Source organism: Mustela nigripes, chromosome 3 (assembly GCF_022355385.1).
Source record: "Mustela nigripes isolate SB6536 chromosome 3, MUSNIG.SB6536, whole genome shotgun sequence".
NCBI lineage: Eukaryota > Metazoa > Chordata > Mammalia > Carnivora > Mustelidae > Mustela > Mustela nigripes.
In genome coordinates this window covers 161,364,130-161,385,235 of record NC_081559.1, presented here as the reverse complement: position 1 = coordinate 161,385,235, position 21,106 = coordinate 161,364,130, and the positions used below count along the sequence as shown (strand labels likewise).

Here is a 21,106-nt window from a genome sequence, read left to right as displayed (position 1 = left end):
GTTAGACTGAATAATAATGCTTGAGTGAATGGATCTGAGACATCCCAGAGGGTGACCTGGTCAGGCGAGAGGTGCTAGAATTTGGAGAAGGGGTAATCACTGTGCAGAGGAAGTCTGTCGGAACAGAGCCTCTCGGGCCTCCCGCCTCCATATATATATATATATATACACACAAATATATTTATATATAAACATACATATATGTATTTATTTACCTAATTATATGTATACCTAATATAAATATATATTTGTATATATTTATATTTTTATATTATATATATAATTTTATGTTTCCAGTAAATTAACTTCTACTACCCCACTACCCACTACATTTTTAGTGAGTTTTGGCTGTATACACGTTGCGTTTAGTTCAGGGATCCTAAAAAATGGGATGTAAATATCCAACCATTGTTAAAAAAACAAAAACAAAAACAACTTTGCATCATATTTTAGAATTAAAGCTGTTACTATTATGAGTTTGTCCATTTGGCTTCTATATTAACTTTACCAGGAGGCCAGTGACTATTAATTGATACCTACGGCTTTTAATAAAAATGGTCCTTGCTTAGAAGCCTTCATTTAGCTGAGGGGGTGGGATGTCTATTTAGAATAGGATAGTGCAAAATGCTCCTGGACTCGAGTCCGAAAAACCTCTTCCTGGCCTGTCATTCTCTTCTCCCTGCGCAAGGTTCTGTCTTTTCCCTAATTCAGAGCAGGCTCATTCCGCGTTTCCAGTTCTGGGCAAGCGGAGCAGCCTCTCGGGCCTCCCGCCTCCAGGGGGCGTGCGGCCCGACGCTGCGTAAGACCGCTCTAGCCCGGAGGTGGGGCTCCGCCTGTCTCTATGGCCCGCCCCTCTCCTTTCCTCAGCCTGCTGCAGCCGGCGCTCCCTCCTCAACTCGGCCGTGTGTCAAAGGTACCTGGGTCGGGGCTCGTGGGCGGCCCCAGGACTGAACCGCTGACATCTCCCCTGCCGGCCCTGACGCACTTGAGAGGCCCGGTCGAGGCTTGACCGAGGAGCGAGGGGTGGAGAGCGAGGCCGCCGGGGGTCCCCCGCACCTACTCGGCGGCCGGAGGGAGCCCGACCCGGCGTCGCGGGTCCGCCGTGGCTTCCCCCCAAGGGTGTGTCGCTCGTGAGGGCAACGAAAAGGCCAGCGAGGGTTCTTGTTTCGCGGGTAAAGGTTGTGGTCGTCCGCAGGAGAGGGCCAGCGCGGGTTTGCGGGCCCCGGCGGGCGGGCCCGGGGCGGAGCGCGCTCACGGTTAATCGGGAGGACCGAGTCGCAGCCCTCCGCCGGCGCCTCGCTGTGGCGCCCGGAGCGAGCGTGTGCTTTCGCGGCTGGGGCGCGGCGGTTCGCGGCGGATCGCAGGGAGCCCGCAGCCTAGGTGTGAACAGCTGTTGCGGTGAGACCGAACCGTCTCGAGTGGCACCTGGCCCCGTGTTTAAAGAGCCGTTTGCCTCTTAACGTGCAGTGCGAGGAAGCGGGCGGCTTACCGGCCGGGTTTTCCAGTGCAGCGCCCTGCCTGGGGGAGAAGATGCGTTTATTCTTTAAAATTGGCTACTGAATATAATTAGGTAAAAAAATTCATATAAACCGCTGAATAGTGACACGTCTCACTCTTAAGAAAATAAAATAAAATAACGGTGATACCAAGGAGCTCCTAGTTTAAACAGCTGCAATGTCCGTGGTACAGGAATCATAGGGATAACTATTTGCAGTGCTTGCTGTGTGTCAGACAGGACGCCGAGTGTTTGAATACTTCTGTTTAATTCTTGTAGCCACCCTGGGAGATAGGTACCCTTTCCATTTTCCAGATAAGGAAACCGAGCACGGAGAGTCTGCGTTCACTTGTTGAAGGTCAGACAGCTAGCAGGGGGTGGGCTGGGGTCTGAGCCTCATCCGCCTCACTGCAGTGTTCTTGCTTCTGTTACCGGTCCACCCGTGTTTTAGAGGGTGTGTGTGTGTGTGTGTGTGTGTGTTTGATTTGGTTTGTAGCCTGGGCCGATTTCTCCCAGGCGTAATTTTCCTGGCTATGCTCAAGAGCCTTCTACGAACTTCTCTTTAGTTTTGAAGGAGTTTCATGAGAAAAGTCTTTGCTCATTACAGATTATAGTGGATAGTAAGTCAGGCTTGGACTTGGGCCCTCACCACCACCAATGCAGTTTGATTTGAAATAGAGTTGGGTTTCTTTGGTTGTGTGTGTGCGCTTCGTTACTATTCTTCATTACTTTGTCTTTGCAATATATTAGGACAGTGGTGCTGAAGGGAAATGAACGGGTTTTCGTTGACCGTTAACATCTTACTGGATGTAGGAAAGGCACTGGAGAGAGACTGAAATAAAAAGGAATGAAGAGATTTTAGGCATGTTGTTCAGAGCAAATTGAGTTACTTACTGTGAAGGATAAAGAGTCTCCAGGGTTCCTGTGAACATCAGAAGGGAAGTCCTTGCTTCCCAAGAGGAAAGAGGTTGGATACTAGAATCTCCCAAATCTCTTAGCCTTAACAGGATATAGGAGTTTATATACTCAACATTCTTATAGCAAAGGTATATTGAGTGCCTTCCATGGCCAGGCACTGTTCTACTCACTGGGGAAGAGGAGTGGGGAAAAATATCTTTGTGTTCATGGAGCTAACTTTCCACTGGAGGAATGTGAGAATGGGTACAATAAACAAAATAATTGAAAAATTTAAGTATATCCAGTCAGATGGTAACTGTTGCTAAGAAGAAAAATAAAGCAGCTAAGGGAGATAAGAAGAACCAGAGAAGAAACAGATGCATTTTTTAAGTAAGGAACAGCGTCATGGAGAAGATTCTTGAACAAAACTGGAGAGGGTGAGGGCCAGCCATGGGGCTATCTGGGGGAATAATAGTATACCGGGCAGGTGCAGAAGGCCAGAAACTGCCAGTCCTACTGGAGGACCCGCAAGGAGGCCAGCAGGTTTCAGCAGATTAAGGGAGGGCAGAGGGTCTGAGAGCTGACTGGTTCTGAGTGAAGAGGGGAGTGGGTGGAAGATTTTGAGCAGAGGAATTGGGGGATCTGACTTAACGTTTTTAAAGAGTTGCTCTGGCTGCTTTGTTCAGATCGGCTGTGGGGACAAGGATGAAAGAGGGGAGACTGGTTAGGAAGCGTTTTAGGAATCCAAGTGAAAGGTGATGGGAGTCCCTGCCTACTTGTGATCTCTGTCAAATAAATAAATAAAATCTTAAAAAAAAAAGAAAAGAAAAAGAAAGGTGATGGGAGCTTAGACCATTTGGTAGCTGCCAGGATTTCCTGATGTATTGGATGTGGAGTATAGGGGTAAAAGAATGAAGCCTAATTCTAAGGCCTTTCCAGCTGTTGGAAGGATGGATTTGCTGTTTATAGAGATGGGGAAGATTTAAGGGTGGAGAGTTAAGGGGAGGTGGGTGAAGTGGGAATTAAGAGTTAGTTTTATATGTGTTAGGTTTGAGATGCCTGTTCACATGGAGTTATATGAGGCTGGAGTTGATGGGAAAGATTGCAACCTGAAATAGAAATTTGGGAGTCATTAACAAGTAGATAGTATTTAAAACCATGAGATTGTATGAAATCTGGTCTAAAGAACAGAGGATTGAGCTCTGGGCTTTCCACATACAGTGGTTGGAGAGATTAAGAACCTCAAAGACTGAGAAGGAAAAAAAGCCCTTTAAAGGTAGGAATATGGAGTGCTGGAAACCAAGTGAATAGAGTGTTTCAGGAAGGAGAAAGTGATCATCTGTGTCTCCTCCTCAGTTGACAAGTCGTGTAAGATGAGGACTGTGAAATGGCCATTGGATTTAGCAATGTGAAGGTCTTTGGTGACTGCGCAGGAGTACTTTCAGGAGAATTGGGGGGGAGAAAACCTGGGCTAAAACCTGGTTTTACAGAGAGAATAGGAGAGGAATTGGAGCTATAGACAACTCTTTAGGAAAAGTTAGTTGTAAATTTTTCATACATAAATTATTTGAAAGCACTGAAGTCATTTTCATAGTGACTAATTTTATTTCCAGCTTCACCCACTTAGCAGCTAGACTTGGATTATTTTATCAATAACTGTTGGAAGTAAATAACTATGCTACTACTACCGATAATAGTAATGTATTATTAACCTTCAAAACCAATACACCAGGAAGCTTGTCCTTTTGATATAACACATTTCAGGACTCATGAAAGTGCTTCAGTGACATGCATTCTTTTACCACTTTGTTCTTACCTTAGGTTAAAAAACTAACTTACAACTGTTACAGCTGTGTATTTAAAAACAAAAATACATGGATCCAGAAATTGAGAACTAGGATTTATTTTGAAGTGTGCTATCTCAGTAGCAGTAAGAACTGACCGTGCCGATATACATCATTTCTGTTTTAAGAATTAATTTATAAGTAACAAAGCAACGCTTGTCTTGTTACTTACAAAGTGTGAAGACGAATACTTCTTTGCAAATAAATAATAATATAAGACAGCATGGTTTTAAAAAGGGAGTAAATGTAAAACAAAACAAAACCAGACTGTGGTTTTTATTTGAAGACATGAATTTAGGTTCTTGTGTTTGCTCTGAGTAAGTTAATGCCCACATACAAATACAAAGTAATCAGTAGGTTACCCAGCATATGGTATATTTACATCATCTTAGCTGTGGGTGTAAGCTCTTTCCCTGATCTTGTTGTATACTGTTTCCATAGTAGCTACAGCCATTTGTTACATTGTAAAGATTTAGAATGATCAAAATATTTCAAAGTTCAGTGTTATGACCACTGATTTTTTTAATCCATCAATCTTATCTGCAAGATGCAGGTCCTTCAGTCTATTTTTTCAGCTGAGGCAAGTATTTTCTTAAGTTTGTGCCTTTTGTTTTGTTTTTTCATTTTTCATGTTTTCATGTTTCATTTATCATGTTTTCATTTTCATTTTTCCTGTGGGAATTTTTCATGGGTTGGCTCTGGTTTCTAGTTGTGTTAATCATGTCACAAATCTTTAAGTTTTTTCTTTTCTTTTCCATCACTTCTTAAAGAGGCCTTTCTGTCCCCGATTTGATTTTCTGCAATATTTGTTCTGTTTCTTACTGCTCACAATTTGGATTTACTTTTTTTTTATGTTTTTATTTAACTTAGAGTTTTATTTTATCCCAATCTCCTTCTAGTATTTTTCCTCTCACCCTGAGTTCTTGTTTTTTTGCATATTCCTAAAGCACATTTTTTACCCTGGATTTTTTCAGTTTATTATTTTAAGTAATTTTCAGTGGTATGGTTTTCTTCATGTAAAGCTGATGAATCTCTTCTGGTGCAAAATTTTTCATTGATCCATGTTGATTTTGTTTTGTTATTCATCCTTTTAAAAATGAAAAAACTTTTGAGATTGTCACTATACTATTGAATTGTCATGCCAAATTTGCTTAATACCATTTTACTAAAGACTTTTTCTAGATTTCTTACAAGGAAAATAATTAGAGAATTGGATTGTGTGTAGGCATTCCATAAAGCACTCTGTTGTGGTGTGGACGAAGGATTTACCTATTTAAAATAATTTTTGCTATTAAAACTTGTGTTTATAGTTAAGTCTTTGTAATAAAGTCCCTTTTTTATGAACCAGTTAGTAGACATAAGAATGATCAGCTTAACTTAAACTTTATATATAAAAATAAAATCAGGGGCATCTGGGTGACTTAGTGGGTTAGAGCCTTTGGCTTGGGTCATGATCCCAGGGTCCTGGGATGGAGTCCCACATCGGGCTGTCTGCTCAGCGGGGAGCCTGCTTCCTCCTCTCTCTCTGTCTGCCTCTCTGCCTCCTTGTGATCTCTGTCTGTCAAATAAATAAATTTAATTAATTAATTAATTAAATCTTTAAAAAAAAATCAGTGGCAAAGGAACAGCTAATTTCCAGATTAAAAGGATGCTTGTCCTTTTTCTTCCAGCTTTACTGAGGTATTAGTGACAAATAAAATTGTATATATTTAGGTTGCACAACGTAATTTTTTAAGGGGTACAACGTGATGATTTAGTATTCTTTTACACTATGAAATATTTACCACAATCAGGTCAATTAGCATATCCATTATCTCACATAGTTAGCTTTTTGTAAGTGTGTTTAAACACCGAAGATCTACTCAGCAAATTTCAAGTATATAATACAGTATTACTATAATCACTATACTGTACATTAGAACTTCAGAGCTTAGTCATCTTCTAACTGAAAGTTTATGCATTTTGACCACTATCTTTTCCTCCACCCTTCAGTCCCAAATAACCACCATTCTATTTTCTGGTTCTATGAGTTAGGCTTTTTGAAGTTCCACATATAAATAAGATCATACAGTATTTATTTTTCTGTGTCTGGCATATTTCACTTAGTATAATGTGCTCCTTGTTTAAGTATGGTATTGTAAATAGCAGGATTTCCTCCTTTTTTATATCTGAATAGTCTTCTATTATATATATGTGTGTGTGTGTGTGTGTGTGTGTGTGTGTGTGTATCTGTATACAAACACACCCCACATCTTCATCTTCTGCATTATTTAGCTGTTGACTGACACTTAGGTTATTTATAAATTTTGGCTATTGTGAATATTGCTGCAATGAACATGCGGGTATCTCTTTGAGAGAGTGATTTTATTTCCTTTGGTTACATACCCAGAATTGTGAACTTGTTCTTATTTTATAGCTAAGTTTTTCTGAAGCTTCTCTTCGATCACTAAGACTGTTAGCAATTCCTCCAAGGCAGTGTTTAGAAACCTTAAATATTTATTATCTTTATGGCCAGTAATTATTAAAGAAACAAAACAATTCTAAGACCAAAACATGTCCAGTAAATAGTAGAAATATACCCATTTGATTAAAAAGTGGACAATTTGTTGCCTCTAGCTCTTTCATGTCACCATAAACACATATTTACAAAAAAAATAGTGATATTTGTATGTATTTGATAAGCTATCCAGTAAGTAGACTTATTTTCCCCCTGGAAGTTTTTGCCTCTTAATCTCTTTCACCTACTTTGCCTATTTTTTAATCAGATGTTTATTTCGTGTTGAGTTCTGTAACTTCTCTATATATTCTAGATATTAACCCTTTATTGGATATACCATTGCAGATCTCCTCTCCCATTCAGTAGGTTGCCTTTTGTTTTTTTTATGGTTTCTTGTGAAAAAGCTTATTTGGTGTAACCCCAATAGTTTATTTTTGTTTTTGTTTCCCTTACCTGCGGAGACATATCCATAAATATGTTGCTAAGCACTAAAAAGTACTTTCCACAAATTTCTGACTATAATCACTTAAAAGACATGTGCATGATATTATTTAGGAATGGTACCAAGTCAGTCAGAACTGCAAGAACATAGTTTACTTAGCTACCTTTTCCACATTGGGTCTTTATGAGACTAGATACTTCGTTGTATTACTTTCTAAAACAAATGTATTAAAATTAGCCAAATAACCTATGTATTTTCTCTTACTAATTACATTGTCTTTTTTTCCTTTAACCTAAGTTTAATTTTTTTTTTTTTAAAGTAGGCTTCATACACATTGTGGAGACCAATGTGGGGCTTGAATTCAGAGCCTTAAGATCAAGAGTCAGATGATTATCTGATTGAGTGACCCAGACGCTCCATCCTAAGTTTACCTTTAAAATAAAATGTCCTGAGTGTGACGTTGTTGGAAGAATTTAGACATTTGTAACTTTGGTGGCATTTTTAGCCCTAAAGTCAAGTCAGTCATTTTTTTCCCCACTTCCCAATTGGCACTGCTTCTTTCATTTAAATCTTTATCTCACCCTTCCCCATCTTTTGACTGTATTTTGCCTGTTGACTATTATATTTATTTTTTCTTGAAAACAAAAACTGGTATTTCCTAAAAAAAGGGTTTTCCCACAGTGAGCTTATTTTTATCTCACTTGTTTATTCAAGGTATCTTTTCAACTTGTTCTCTGGGTTATCTCCGTGGTCAGTTCCTAGAATTTACCACAGCTCTCAGCATCCAGTTCCTTGTGCTATTTGTTCCACTTAAGTGTGGGATTTCTTAGGCCTTAATTCATCTCATTCTTGAAGCCATAGATATCTTTACACCCCACCCTTCCTTTGACCTTTGTCTTTTAATGAAACATGTAACAAAAACAGTATTTTTACTGTATTTCTTTACAGTATTTCTTAGAAAGCAGTTATAGGTGCATGTAACAGTAGGTTAGATACTAAGTAGTAATGATCACTCTAGGTTCTGTGTTAAATATTTGGCTCTAAGTAACAGAAAACCTAACTTAAACTGGCTTAATAAAAAAATGGAACTTCACTGATGCCTGTATTTCAAAATTCCACAGTTAATATGTGCTTCAGATGAGGTTTAATCGAGGCTTGACTCCATTTTTCTCTCTGTGTGCTTCCTATATGTGTGTGCACACATGCATATGTGTGTGTATGTGTGCACATGTGTATAAAATATATGTCAAAATGACAAACAATTTTTTGGTATTATTTACACACACCGTATTGTTAGGAAAAAAAGAGATTGTATCACTCCAGCATTCCAAGCAGAGACTTATTGGACTGGTCACATGTTTATCTCTCAATAAACTACTACAGCTAGGGGAATATAAATATTAAATGGCTTAATATAATCAGGTCTGACCCCTTTAAGGCATGTGAGCAGTGAAGAGTTGTACTGTTGGGTACTCTGGTGCAGAAAAACATAGGAATAGATACTAGGTTGGCAGCCAGTGTGTCCACTACAGTGGCAGTAGCCTTCTGAGGATAGAAAAACACATATAGTTGGTTTAGATCAAAATGGTACATTAAGTTCACATTTCAGTACATGGCAGTAATTAATCATATATAAAAAGAAGGAACCAGAAAAGTGTAGTGAGAACAGGACATGAATTAAACATCTCTATGGAATAGAAGCACAGTTTGATAAGTGGAGCTGCAGCTGTTCTGGAAGTGGGCAGTGGTGGGCAAATATTTGGCTCCTGCTGGGTGATGAGGATTACAAGTGCTTATTTCACACAGGACAGGAGTGGAATAAGATTATGGCTTAAAGTCAAGGCTTTGGGTAGAAATTCCCTAAGCAGGAAAGGAGTCCAAATAAAACTGTTCTTGAGTGCTGTTGGAATCAGATGGCTTAAAGAAGCTGGACCTAGCAGGGCAGAAGGACATGTCAGTCTCACAGCCAGGAACTGAACTGGGCTTTGGCTCAGTGACTAAATCTGTAATAGCCCCATTATCACTGAGAGACAAGAGCTTAACTTACATTCTATAAGACCTGGTTCTGGACTACATTCCCAGGTGGCAAAGTGGAGGCAGCTATCAGAAGGAGTGAACATAGGGGAGAAGGAATGGAGAACAAAAAACAAACAAAACTTTCTCCCAAAAGAAGCTTGCAGCACAAATTCTGAAAGGAATGAAGAAGATGCTAAGTGCACAAATTCTGAAAGGAATGAAGAAGATGCTAAGTGCTAAGAAGAACTCATCCAACAATATTAACACTGGAACACAGATTCAGTCCTGACAAAAACTTTTAGGAAACCATCCAACAAAGATTTTTAATTAAGTGTCTATATGCTCAAAGAGAAAAAGGACTCACATTTATTAAAAATGAAGAGTAAATTATGAAATGGAAAATAAAGTGGATATGAAGAATTAATTAGAAAAGAAAAATTATAGTAGTTGAGGTTTTTTTTTTAAGGTGTAATAAAATTTTAGATTCAAAGTAGCCTGAGCATAAGTAAATTAGAAGATGGAGCTGAGACACTGCACTTAGCATGTAGCACAGAAAAACTTTTTTTAAAGGATATGTTGATCATTGAGTTTCCAACATATATCAAATAGGAAGATATTGTTGAAAAGCACTATTTGAAGAGAATTTGCCAGAATGCAAGAAAGGCATGAGTACTTAGATTATAAATCCATTCTGAATTCCAAGCAGGATAAGTAAATTCTCCTGAATAGATCCCAGTAAAGTGTAGAACATTGTAGAACATTAAGGATAAAGTGAAAAATTTTAAGCCAAACAAAGAAAAAGACATTCCTACACAAGAACAACAGTTAGACTGAAACAGACTTCTCCTGGCAATAATAAATGCCTGGAAGCATCAGGGCGAAAGCTTCAAGATACTGAGGGAAAGTGACTGGCAACTATAACCTCACGATCACCTGAACTTTTATTCAAAAATTAAGTCAAATCGGGACGCCTGGGTGGCTCAGTTGGTTAAGCAGCTGCCTTCAGCTCAGGTCATCATCCCAGAGTCATGGGATCGAGTCCCACATCGGGCTCCTTGCTCCGCAGGGAGCCTGCTTCTCCCTCTGACTCGGCTTGCCACTCTGTCTGCCTGTGCTCGCTCTCGCTCGCTCGCTCTCTGACAAATAAATAAAATCTTTAAAAAAAAAAAAAAAGAATTTAAAAAATTAAAAAAAAAAAAGAATCAAGTCAAATTAAGTCATCTGCACATTTACAAAGACTGAAAGAAGCTACTTCTTACATATCCTCACTAAAAGAAGTAGAGAGTGAACTTCAGCCAGAAGAGTGAATCCCGAGGGAAGGCATGGGATTTTTTGAAAAAGAGTGATCTGATTGATAAAATGTTAATAAATTTAGTTGACTTCAAGTTTTAGGGGTTTCGGAGAGGAATTTTTTAAAGGGAAAGCTAAAACTCAGACAGAAATCTTGGAGCCATGTATGGTGGTTAGTGCATTCTGGTCATTGTGTTCAGAATAAAATTCCAGGTAATTTTAGACTTCAAGAAACATTATTAACATGTATATTAAAATTTTTAAATAACTCGGTAAAAAAAAGAAATAAAAAAGATAAACAAAACACAAAATAGATGATAAACAGAAAACACACAAAATAGGTGGAAATCAATCCAAATAGGTTGGAAATCACAGAAAATATAAGTTGATTAAATTCACCTGTGGAGGGACGCCTGGGTGGCTCAGTGGGTTAGAGCCTCTGCCTTCAGCTCAGGTCATGATCCCAAGGTCCTGGGATGGAGCCCTGCATTGGGCTTTCTGCTCAGCTGGGAGTCTGGTTCCCTTCCTCGCTCTCTGCCTGCTTGTGAACTCTGTCAAATAAGTAAAAATCTATTAAAAAAATAAATTCACCTATGGGGAAAAAATCTTCAGAACTGTTTAAATGCAATCTAGTTTCCTGTTTACCAGACATATACCTAAACCAAAGCTATACATAAAGGTTGAAACAGAAAAATATCCCCTCAAAGTTATAACCATAGAAAGATACTACAATAATGTTAATATCATTAATGTCAAATGTTGAGGCAAGAAACATTAATAGGAATAAAGAAGCACACTAATAAAAGAAACAGTCTTCTGGGAAGATAGAGCAGTGATCCATGTACCTAAACATAGTCCCAAAATGTAACCCCAAATTACATGGGATTATAAGAAAAATCGATAAATTCACCATCATGGGGAAAAACTGTTAACAGTACTTTCAGAAACCAATATATCAGATGGCAAAAAATTGGAAAAATACAGAATATTTCCACAACAAAATTAACAAGATTGATCAAATGTATGTATATGAAGAGTAGAATCCTGTCTTCAACTAATGCTTCATACATTCATTTCAGATACACCTGGTGCATTAACCAAAAGAAAGTCTAAATTTTAAAAAATTCTTGCCCCAAAGACCATTTTCTTTTACCACAATGCAAATAAATTAGAAATGAACAAAAAGATTTTCAGATCCCATGTATGGGTATTTAAAATGCATTTCTATATAATTAATAGGTTTAAAAGAGGACATCACAGAAATTATATAATATTTAAACAACAGTGTGAAATACCAATGGGGTCCAGTTGACACATTAATGTAAATTTATAGATTTTTTTTCTTTCTTTTCCTAAAAAAATTATATAGATTTAAATAAATTTGTTAAAAGGTAAGATTAAAAGTGAGTTAAGGATACAAATCAAGAAGGTAAAAAAAAAAAAAACCACATATAAAACTTAAAATAGAAGAAATTAAAAAGAAAAACCAGAAGCAGTAAAACAGGAGAACTGGTTCTTTTTTTTCCCCTCCAGATTATTTATTTGAGAGAGAGCAAATGCACACATGCAGGGGGAGGGGCAAAGGGAAAGGGAGAGATAGAACCCTCAAGCAGATTCCCCACTGAACTTGGAGCCAGATGGGCATGTGGGCTCAATGCCAGGGCTCTGAGATCCTGACCTGAGCCGAAATCAAGAGTTGGCTGCTTAACCGACTGAGCTACCCAGGCGCACCAGTTTGAAAAACTAAATATACAAACTTTTACCAATAATGATCTAGGAAAGAAAAACAAAACAAGAAAAAGCACAAATAAACAGCATCGGAAACAAAAAAGGAAACTATGCAGATATAATAGAGATTTTTCAGTCAGGAGCGTGTGTAATGTATAACTTTACGCCAATAAATTGGAAAACTAAAAAGTTTAAAATAATAACATCTGTGGGTCAGAGATTTCAAAGTGGCTTGCTTAGCTGAGTGGTTCAGGCTCAGTGTATTTCAATCAAGATTTCAGCCAGGACTAGCCATCTGAAGGCTTGGCTGGATCTTTTCCAAGGTGGCTCACTCACAAGTCTATTGGCAAAAAGCTTCAGTTCCGTGCTGTTTACTGGCGGTACTTCATCACAGAAACGTCTATAGTACTGCTTGGATGTCCTTATGGCATGGCAGCTGGCTTGTTTCAGAGTGAGTAATCCGTGACACAGTAAGAGGGAGGCTGCATTGTCTAATTTATGACCTGTCTTACAAGCCACTTCTACCATGTCCTGTTTGTTAGTGGTGAATTAGTAAGCCTATACTGGGGGGAGTGGGAGGTGGTGGTGCATAATTTAACTTGACCTCTTGAAGAAAGGTGTAGTGAATTTTCAGGCATGTTTTCAAACCAGCGCCCTGTACTTAATGTAAGTGATATGGCAATACATAGAAAATTCAAGAGAACCTGTAGATGTATTAATAGAATTAGTAAGAACGCAGCAGGGTTGCTGATGTGAGTCAGCACATATGCATCAGTTTCGTTCTTTGTACTGGTAATAACCAAAGTAAAACTGTAGTAAAAAGAGACCTCAATCACAGCACAAAGAACAATGGGTTTTTTAAAAAATAAAATGTATAAAAGATATACAAGACCTTCATGGGGAAGATTATAAAAATGTATTAAAAAGATAGCAAAGAATATCCAGAGAGTTCACGTTCAAGGGTATGACTTTGTGTAGTAAATAAAATTTCCAATAGGCTTTCTGTGGTACATGTCAAAATAATCCTGACCCTCAGATGGGATAGAAGATTGCAAATAATTGTTATAATGATTATGAAGAACAACATTGTGAGACTTGCCATAGAAGATATCAAGAACTAGTGATGATGATGACACTAAAGTTATTAAGACAGTGTGATATTGGCACATATATGTTCCACAGACTGTTAGAACAGAGTAGAGAGCCAGAAACATATATATAGAAGAAATTTGTTGTATATTAGAGCTACATTATCCAGTATTGTGGCTATTTAAATTTTAAATGTAAAGTGCCTAGCATTCACAGCTGCAGTAGTGGTTCTCAGCATTCTGGTGTTCTAGTATTAATGCTGTTTTTCGGTAGTTGGGGTGATATATTGTGGGGTTTAGGGGCATTTTTAAAACTTTTTAAAGTATTTATGTCTTGGAACATACCAAGGGAATTATATGGAGAGCCATGTAACTAAAAACTTGAGATCCTTGGTCACTGATCACTTTTTCTCATATTAGTCACAATGACCTGGTCGGTCTCTGGGCAGTTAAAAATAATTTCTTGGGAAACTGATACAGGGATTTGCCAGCCCTACTCCCATTTCTGAAAAATTTCCTAGAACTCTGAGTACATAGACTTGAACTGAGCCAACTCATAGATCTGCCATTTTAACAGGAGAGGCTTTGTAGGGGCCAGGTCTCAGTCAGAAAGAATGTTGTTATAATTCATTGTCCTTTTCACTCAGAAATACTGTTCTATTGACGAAGCTATCAGGACTGCTGATTCAGCTCTGCCGTAGAATACTGGCATTTCCCACTTTGTGCCCCACATTTTAGGTTCCTAACTGGCAGCTAGAAGAAAGCTCCAGCCAAAAAATACAACTTCTCCCTGTAATTCTTATTTTTATCCTTCTAAAATGGGCCGAAAAATTTAGGGGGGAAAATCCTTATTTTTCTTTTCTTTAACCTATAGTCATTTGTATGTCACCCCTTATTTTCTTTCTCTGGGTATCAGAGGACGCCTCCCCAGAATAGGTTGCCCCGCAGTCTAAAAGGGGGCAGCAGGCAAGGAAACAAAGGCTCTCCTTAAAGTCTCAGACATCTGTTCTTCATCCTTTACTCTCTTTCTACCAAAGGTCTTATCCTTAATTCTTAGGGAATTAAGGAAAAAGAAGAAATGTCTCACACCCCCAATGGTGGTCCTTTTGTCACTGTTCATAACCATGCCATTTTTAGAGGCTGTTTGGCTTAGTTGGTTCCTTAGTCCTCTCTTCAGTCATTTTTTTCATTGTATATCCTTATTTACTAGGGTCCCCAGAGGTTCAAATAAGTGAGGTAGGACACGAGTCTAATAATGACATGTCAGGAGTTCTTGAATTTTAAGTGTCTTCATAGGCGACATCACTGTAAGCAGTATGGAGCCCTTGACCACAGTGGTTCATATAGCTTTACATGCAATAAGAGCACACCTCAAAGAAGTCTGCTAGATCATTTGTGGGCTTGTATAGCCTAAGGAGGTCCTTGTCCACCCTATGTCACTATGTGAAGGATGCCATACATGCTAGCATCCATCTGGTGCACAACTGAAAGCATTAGGCGGGGACAGATTACAATAAAACTGTGACAAACTTATGTTAAAAATGATGTACCTTATATTTCCACCGTGAATCATGAATGGAGCTAGAATCTTGAGGGTAAGGGGTAGTTTGCTTGTCAAGTAGCATGTTAACGGCCTTTCTGATTCTCAGTATCCTTAAATGTAAAATAAGGAGATTGAGTTGAATAATCCTGAATGGACTTCCTGGCTGTAAAAACTTCATAGAAGTATTCAAGGTTCTCCTTAAAACAGAGTCTTGTGCCATCAGATTGCTTGAGGTGAATCTGGTTTACATTTTGTGAACTATTTAGAAAATGAGTAATTTACAAAAGTTGTAGTTCCTGTATTTTTAAATAACACCAAATAAATGAATAAGTCTTTTTTTTAGGGGGGGAAGGGCAGAGGGAGAGAGAATCTCAGTTTCACAACCCTGAAATCATGACCTGCGCAAAAATCAAGAGTTGGACGCTTCACTGAATGAGCCTCCTAGGCACTCCAGGAGTGTCATTTTTTTTAACACTTTAATTTTGTATAAATGAAGTCTGTTAGGGTGGGTTTAATGAGATTTAGATCTCTAAATAGCCTGGAGTTATATTTATGCTATTAATATGTTAGGTAAACTTTTTTTTTTTTAAGGAAAATTGAGCTTTATCTCCACTCTGAATTTCACTAATTAAGAATTATAAGAGAATGAGGGCGCCTGGGTGGCTCAGTGGGTTAAGCTTCTGCCTCCGGCTCAGGCCATGACCTCAGGGTCCTGGGATCAAGTCCCGCATCGGGCTCTCTGCTTAGCAGTGATCCTTCTTCCCTCTCTCTCTCTCTTTGCCTGCCTCTATGTCTACTTGTGATCTCTCTCTGTCAAATAAATAAAATCTTTTTTAAAAAAAAGAATTATTGAGAATAATAATAATAGCAAGTAACTGTGAAATAAAACGGGAACGCCTGACTAGTTCATTCAGTAGAGCATTAGTCTCTTGATATCAGGATCGTGAGTTTGAGCCCCACATTGGGTGTAGATATCTAAAACAAGTAAGTAAACTTTAAAAACAAAAACAAAACAAACAAACAAAAAAGAAATGAACAAAAACTTCAAAGTACTTCCTCTTGCTGTATTCTGGTTGTAGATGCTGAAGTTGTACTTGAAGCCCAGGTAGGCCACAAGGTGGCACCATTAGGTCACGGATAAGATGTTGCAAAAAAACAAAAAGAACCCTGATTTTTTAAAAAATCACTTCATTATAAAAATAATTCATATGCATGAAAGATTTCAGATTGACATTCCAGTGCTTATTTAATATCTTTATTATATAATTACAAATTGTAAACTGAAGACTTCTATGGGGGCAAGTCATTTGCTAAGAATATTAAACATTCTGAAATTACACGGTAAAGATTTTGGAAAATACTGAAAGGTATTAGAATAAAATAAAATATCCACGGTACCGGTACTCCATTTGTGAACAATTAATTTTTATTTTAAGCCAATATTTCTCCAAAAGTTGAACTGAACTAAATTTTAATGCAAGAATATAAGTAAAGTAGTACAAACATTGGAGAAAATATATAACAGAAATCCTTGTTTGGTGTTTTTTGATTTTCTGATGGAGAAAGAAAATTTTACACAAGTGTTTTCTCACTATCCCAATGAGTAAGAAATCCATGAGAATAATGACTCCAGGAATTTAGTCACTTCCTATAAAGTAGAAAATATTCCCAAATATTTTGTTGTTATTTTCTCACACTTAGAAAAGATTACTTTGAGAAGATTGCAAAGAGTTAATTCAGAATATATGACTGAATGTTTCCTGTAAACATGGACCGATGTTTCCTGTGAAGTAAGAAACATTTCCAGATATTTATATTGTTTTCCTGCAGTTTGAAAAATTTACTTTGAATGAAATGATTATAGGGAGTTAATTCAGAATATGTGGGCTAGACTAATGTTTCCCTTTACGTAATCTTTGATGAAAAGTTTCCTAAACTAATTCATTATATGAAAAAGAATTTTATGAAAGCAAACTTAGTGCCATTTGTTTTTTGCCCATAAAATGAGGATAATTGATCATACTTACCTTTTATATAAGACTTATCTAAAGGTTAAATCAATCATTCCGGGAAAAACAATAAGTGCCTGGAATATAATAACTTAGTAAATGTTAAATATTATGTATCTCATGTTGCTAAACAGTTGTTGCATAGTAAGAGCAGACATATAAACAAATTCTTGTTTCTTTTTTCATTAAGCTTTCTTTCCTAAGAGTGTTTACTAAGTAGTACCCGATTAGCCTACTTTCAATTATTCTATGAACTTAAACATAATGAACTGGCCTTTAGTAGCATCCTATAATTCACACATTTCAATTAACCTCACCTTTATTGTTTTAATAAAGTTTTAATTAAGCAATTGAAAGCTTGGCATTGAAGAAATCACAACGTTAAGAATTTTAAACAAATCAAGTTAGACTTGGAAATATCACAAAATCAATGTAAAGTAAAAATATATCTGTAGGAGATCCAGATCTATCTAAAAATTATTCTTTTTGAACTTCTGTTAATTATTTTTGAGACTTGAAAGTAAAATTTGGAGGGTTCTATTTATGAACTTCCTCCTTCAGATGGTCTTCATGGTGCTAGAATATCCTGAAAGGATAATATTCTCAATTCTTTTTCAATTTACTTTCATGCTATCAAAAAGGGGCCTACCTTTTTTCTTTTTTAAGAACTCAAAACAAATATTCACATATTTTGCCTTTATTTTGGACAGATAAGTCCAAGGTTAAGAATTGGGATTCTAGCCATACAATCTGTGAGAATTTATTTCCCAGGCCCTTCTAAGACAGTCATCCAAAAATCGATAAATAGGCGTTCTAAAAGGGATTCAGATTAAAGTGAACTATAGTTTAACATGAACCATACACCAGAATCTTTGAAGTTTTTATTGTGAGCAAAGCAAGCATTACATCAGGATTGCTGTCAAAGTAAAACTGTTTGCCATAAAGAAATAAGACCAGGGCCACCCCTGTGACTCAGTTGATTGAACATCCATCCGACTCTTGGTTTCAGCTCAGATCATGATCTCAGGGTTGTGGGATCAAGCTCCAAGTGGGGCTCTGGTCTCAGCAGGGAGTCTGCTTAAGATTTCTTTGACTCCCTCTGTCCTCCCCCTGCCCCCCACCACATTCTCTCTCAAATAAATAAATAAATAAATCTTTAAAAAAGAAAAAGAAACTAATTCCACATTGTAGCTGGATCCATTTGTGTCACATCTGTTAAATGCATTGCCTGGGAATCCATTATGATAGATTCCATTACGAGAATTATGAGAACCTATCATGATAGTACTAAAAATACTATTTAAAGGTCTCTTAGACTATGTTTTGTTTGTTTTTTAAGATTTACTTATTTTAGAGAGAGAGAGTGAGCAGGGGGAGGGGCAGAGAGAGGGGGAGATAAGCAGACTTCCTGCTAAACAGGGAACCCCACACAGGGCTTGATCCCAGAACCCTGAGATCATGACTTGAGCCAAAACCAAGAGCCGGTCACTTAACCAACTGAGCTACCCAGGTGCCCCTCTCAGACTATGTTTTTATGAGCTTAAAATGTCAGTGAATTTAAATTCGGGTAATAGGAAAAATGCTAAGCAATTTTTTTAATGTGCTAAGGAATTTAATAAGGAAATTATGGAAAATTAGTATATTAAAGAATAACATCATTAAAATTATTTTTTGAAAACTGGTAATGTAGAAGGGTGTTCATGATACAGTAAGTTAAAAAGTTCAACATTTGCATTTATAGTATGAATTAAATATATATTCATATAGAGAAAAAAGGCTGGAGGGCCATAGCACCAAAATAGTAATAATAGTTATTTCTAGTTGGTAGGATTATGGGTAACTTTTATTTTCTTCTCTTTGTTCATATTTATTTTCTTAATAAATTCTAGGTTTGGTCATAAAAAATGTTACCTTAAAATCTTCTTAAGATGGGGGTGCCTGGGTGGCTCGGTCAATTAAGCATCTGCCTCCAGCTCAGGTCATGATCCCAGAGTCCCCGGATTGAGCCCCTCATCAGGCTCCTTGCTTAATGCTGAGTCTGCTTCTCCAACTCTGCCTCTCAACCCGCTCGTGCTTTTTTTCTCTCTTTTTCTCAAATAAATAAATATTTTAAAAAATAAAATAAAATCTTTTTAAGATGAACTTAATTGAATGTGTAATCCACAAAGAATTATTGGATTCTCCTATGTCTAGATTTCAGAAAAAATGTGCCAGGCACTATGTAATATGCAAGGATACACAGACATCTCAGACCCATTTCTTGCATTTTAGAGACAAGGTCTGGCAGGAATTTTTGCAAACAGTTGTAAGCAAGCAACCGAGCTTTGTGTGACCCATTTCCTACTGATTATCTTGATAACTGCATAGAGGTGGCATATTAGAAATAGTGTAGACTAAATTTGAAGCCCGCTCTGCCATTTAATAGCAGTGCGGCATTAGACTCATTAACCTCTCTGAGCCTCAGAAATTATTAAGACCACTATGTTAAAGAAATATAGCCATTGAGGAAAAGCAGGCTGAAAAAATATATTATTAACATTTTGAGAAGGAATTGTTAAAATTTTGACTTGTGCAGAGCTAGATTTCTTTTAGATGTGGCTTTTTTCCCTTACCCTAGTACCTGTGGATCTGTACAGCACTTGGATTTTAAGAACAGTAATTCTAAAGTGCTAGCAGTTAAGATTTAATGACTTCATTGGAAGTTCTTATTTTATGGTTCTTTGAGGTTATTTTTGTATTTTGAAACAACTGTATCCTTTTAAAAGTTTAAGAATAACTACATGAAGTATAGAGAATCCAGATTTGGGTTTCCATTTACTGTATATCACTCTCAGTTTTAGTACTTTTCTAGGACATTAGAAAATGTAGGCAGTCCGATCTGATAATGCGTCTCTCCAGGTATGCCATTTTCCCCTTGCATTTTGCTGAAGTGTCTGATGCTTTGATCTCTGATCAAAGTTGCTATGTAGGCATAATGTCAGTCCATGTGAACCAAGAATGTATCACTTAGTCTTGCCTTTCCCAGTGAAAAGCAAAATGAAAAATAAATCAATACATTATGTATGGTTGGTGATACTGGATATAGAAGATGAATTTAAAGTTAGGTTTAATGAATGTATATTAAAATACAACAGGTTTTCTCCATTAGTTCTTACCCACCAAGAATACTATCTTAAGGTTATATAGATATGGCCCAGTATTGACATAAAAATATAAAAGAAAAATAATATTAATTAGAACTATCAAGTCAGTGACTCACATGCTTCCTCTAAAATGCCCTTATTGTTTTGTCATTTGGATTGAGACATGCGCTGTGTAGCATTAAGAGCTCTTGTTACTGACATCTAGGTGACTGCTTCCCTCCAAGACATGATCCCCAGAGTCTGCCTTTTAACAATCCCAGGGAATTGGCCTCTGAACTAGTCACTGTCCTTCATGGACACTGTCCCTTAGGAACCGGGCTGTGGTGAACAAGGAGAGGATTTGGGGGGCTTGACTGTTCCCACAATTGACTGTTCTTGTGGGTTTTCCTCTGCCTCTGTTATCAATTTCCTTTCTTGGAAGTCTTTACTCCCCACTAGAGGTCACCCCATTGCTAGATGATGCTCTGTTACCAGGGGATCAATGCTCAGTGTTCCATGCAGGCTATCTTCAGTACAGCAGAGAAGTAGTTCCCCAGAACTATGCCCATCCTCAGGAAGTTAATAACTATTATTTTTTGAGTACTTAAGTCACACAATTAGTAAGTAGCTAAACCGGGGATCAAACCCCAGCTCCAGATACATTCCGGGTGAGGGAGCCAAGCTCTTTTAACATCTTCTGACACTAGAAAAAGTACCTGTTTAGATTATTATACACTCCTGGAAGTAGTCCCTCAGGAAAGTCAGACAGTATCTTAGCTCTCTCCCTCCTCCTCTTCTACCTTGAAAAGCAGTCTTCACTATGCTTAGATTTTATGTTCATTTACAGGGGAACAGACTCATCCATCTGTGAATCTGGAAAGATAGTAGTTCAGTTTTCATACTCACACATTAATGTTTCTAACTCTACTTGTGGAATGGTTCTTACTGCACACTACCTTTGGTAAATACTAGGATCTTTATTAACGCTTAATCCAACAAACTCTTCTGTAAATTACCTCTCGCTGTCCTGGTTGTGTGAGCCATCCAGGCAGATGATTCCCAAAGAACACCTTACTTTCTCTTTTCTTTTCTTTCTTTCTTTCTTTCTTTTTTTTTTTTTTTTTTTTTTTTTTTG

General features: G+C 37.5%; 1 protein-coding gene across 2 annotated transcripts in view; it reads left to right on the top strand.

Annotated features, from left to right (window-relative positions):
• Positions 1–808: 808 nt before the first annotated feature.
• The window catches only part of ANKRD46 (ankyrin repeat domain 46), a 33,860-nt gene continuing 13,562 nt past the window's right edge, over positions 809–21,106 (top strand). Inside the window, exon 1 of one of the 2 annotated variants that reach the window (XM_059394932.1) lies at positions 809–913. The gene's annotated coding sequence lies outside the window, so the exon portion shown is untranslated. The other variant, XM_059394933.1, reaches the window with a different exon arrangement.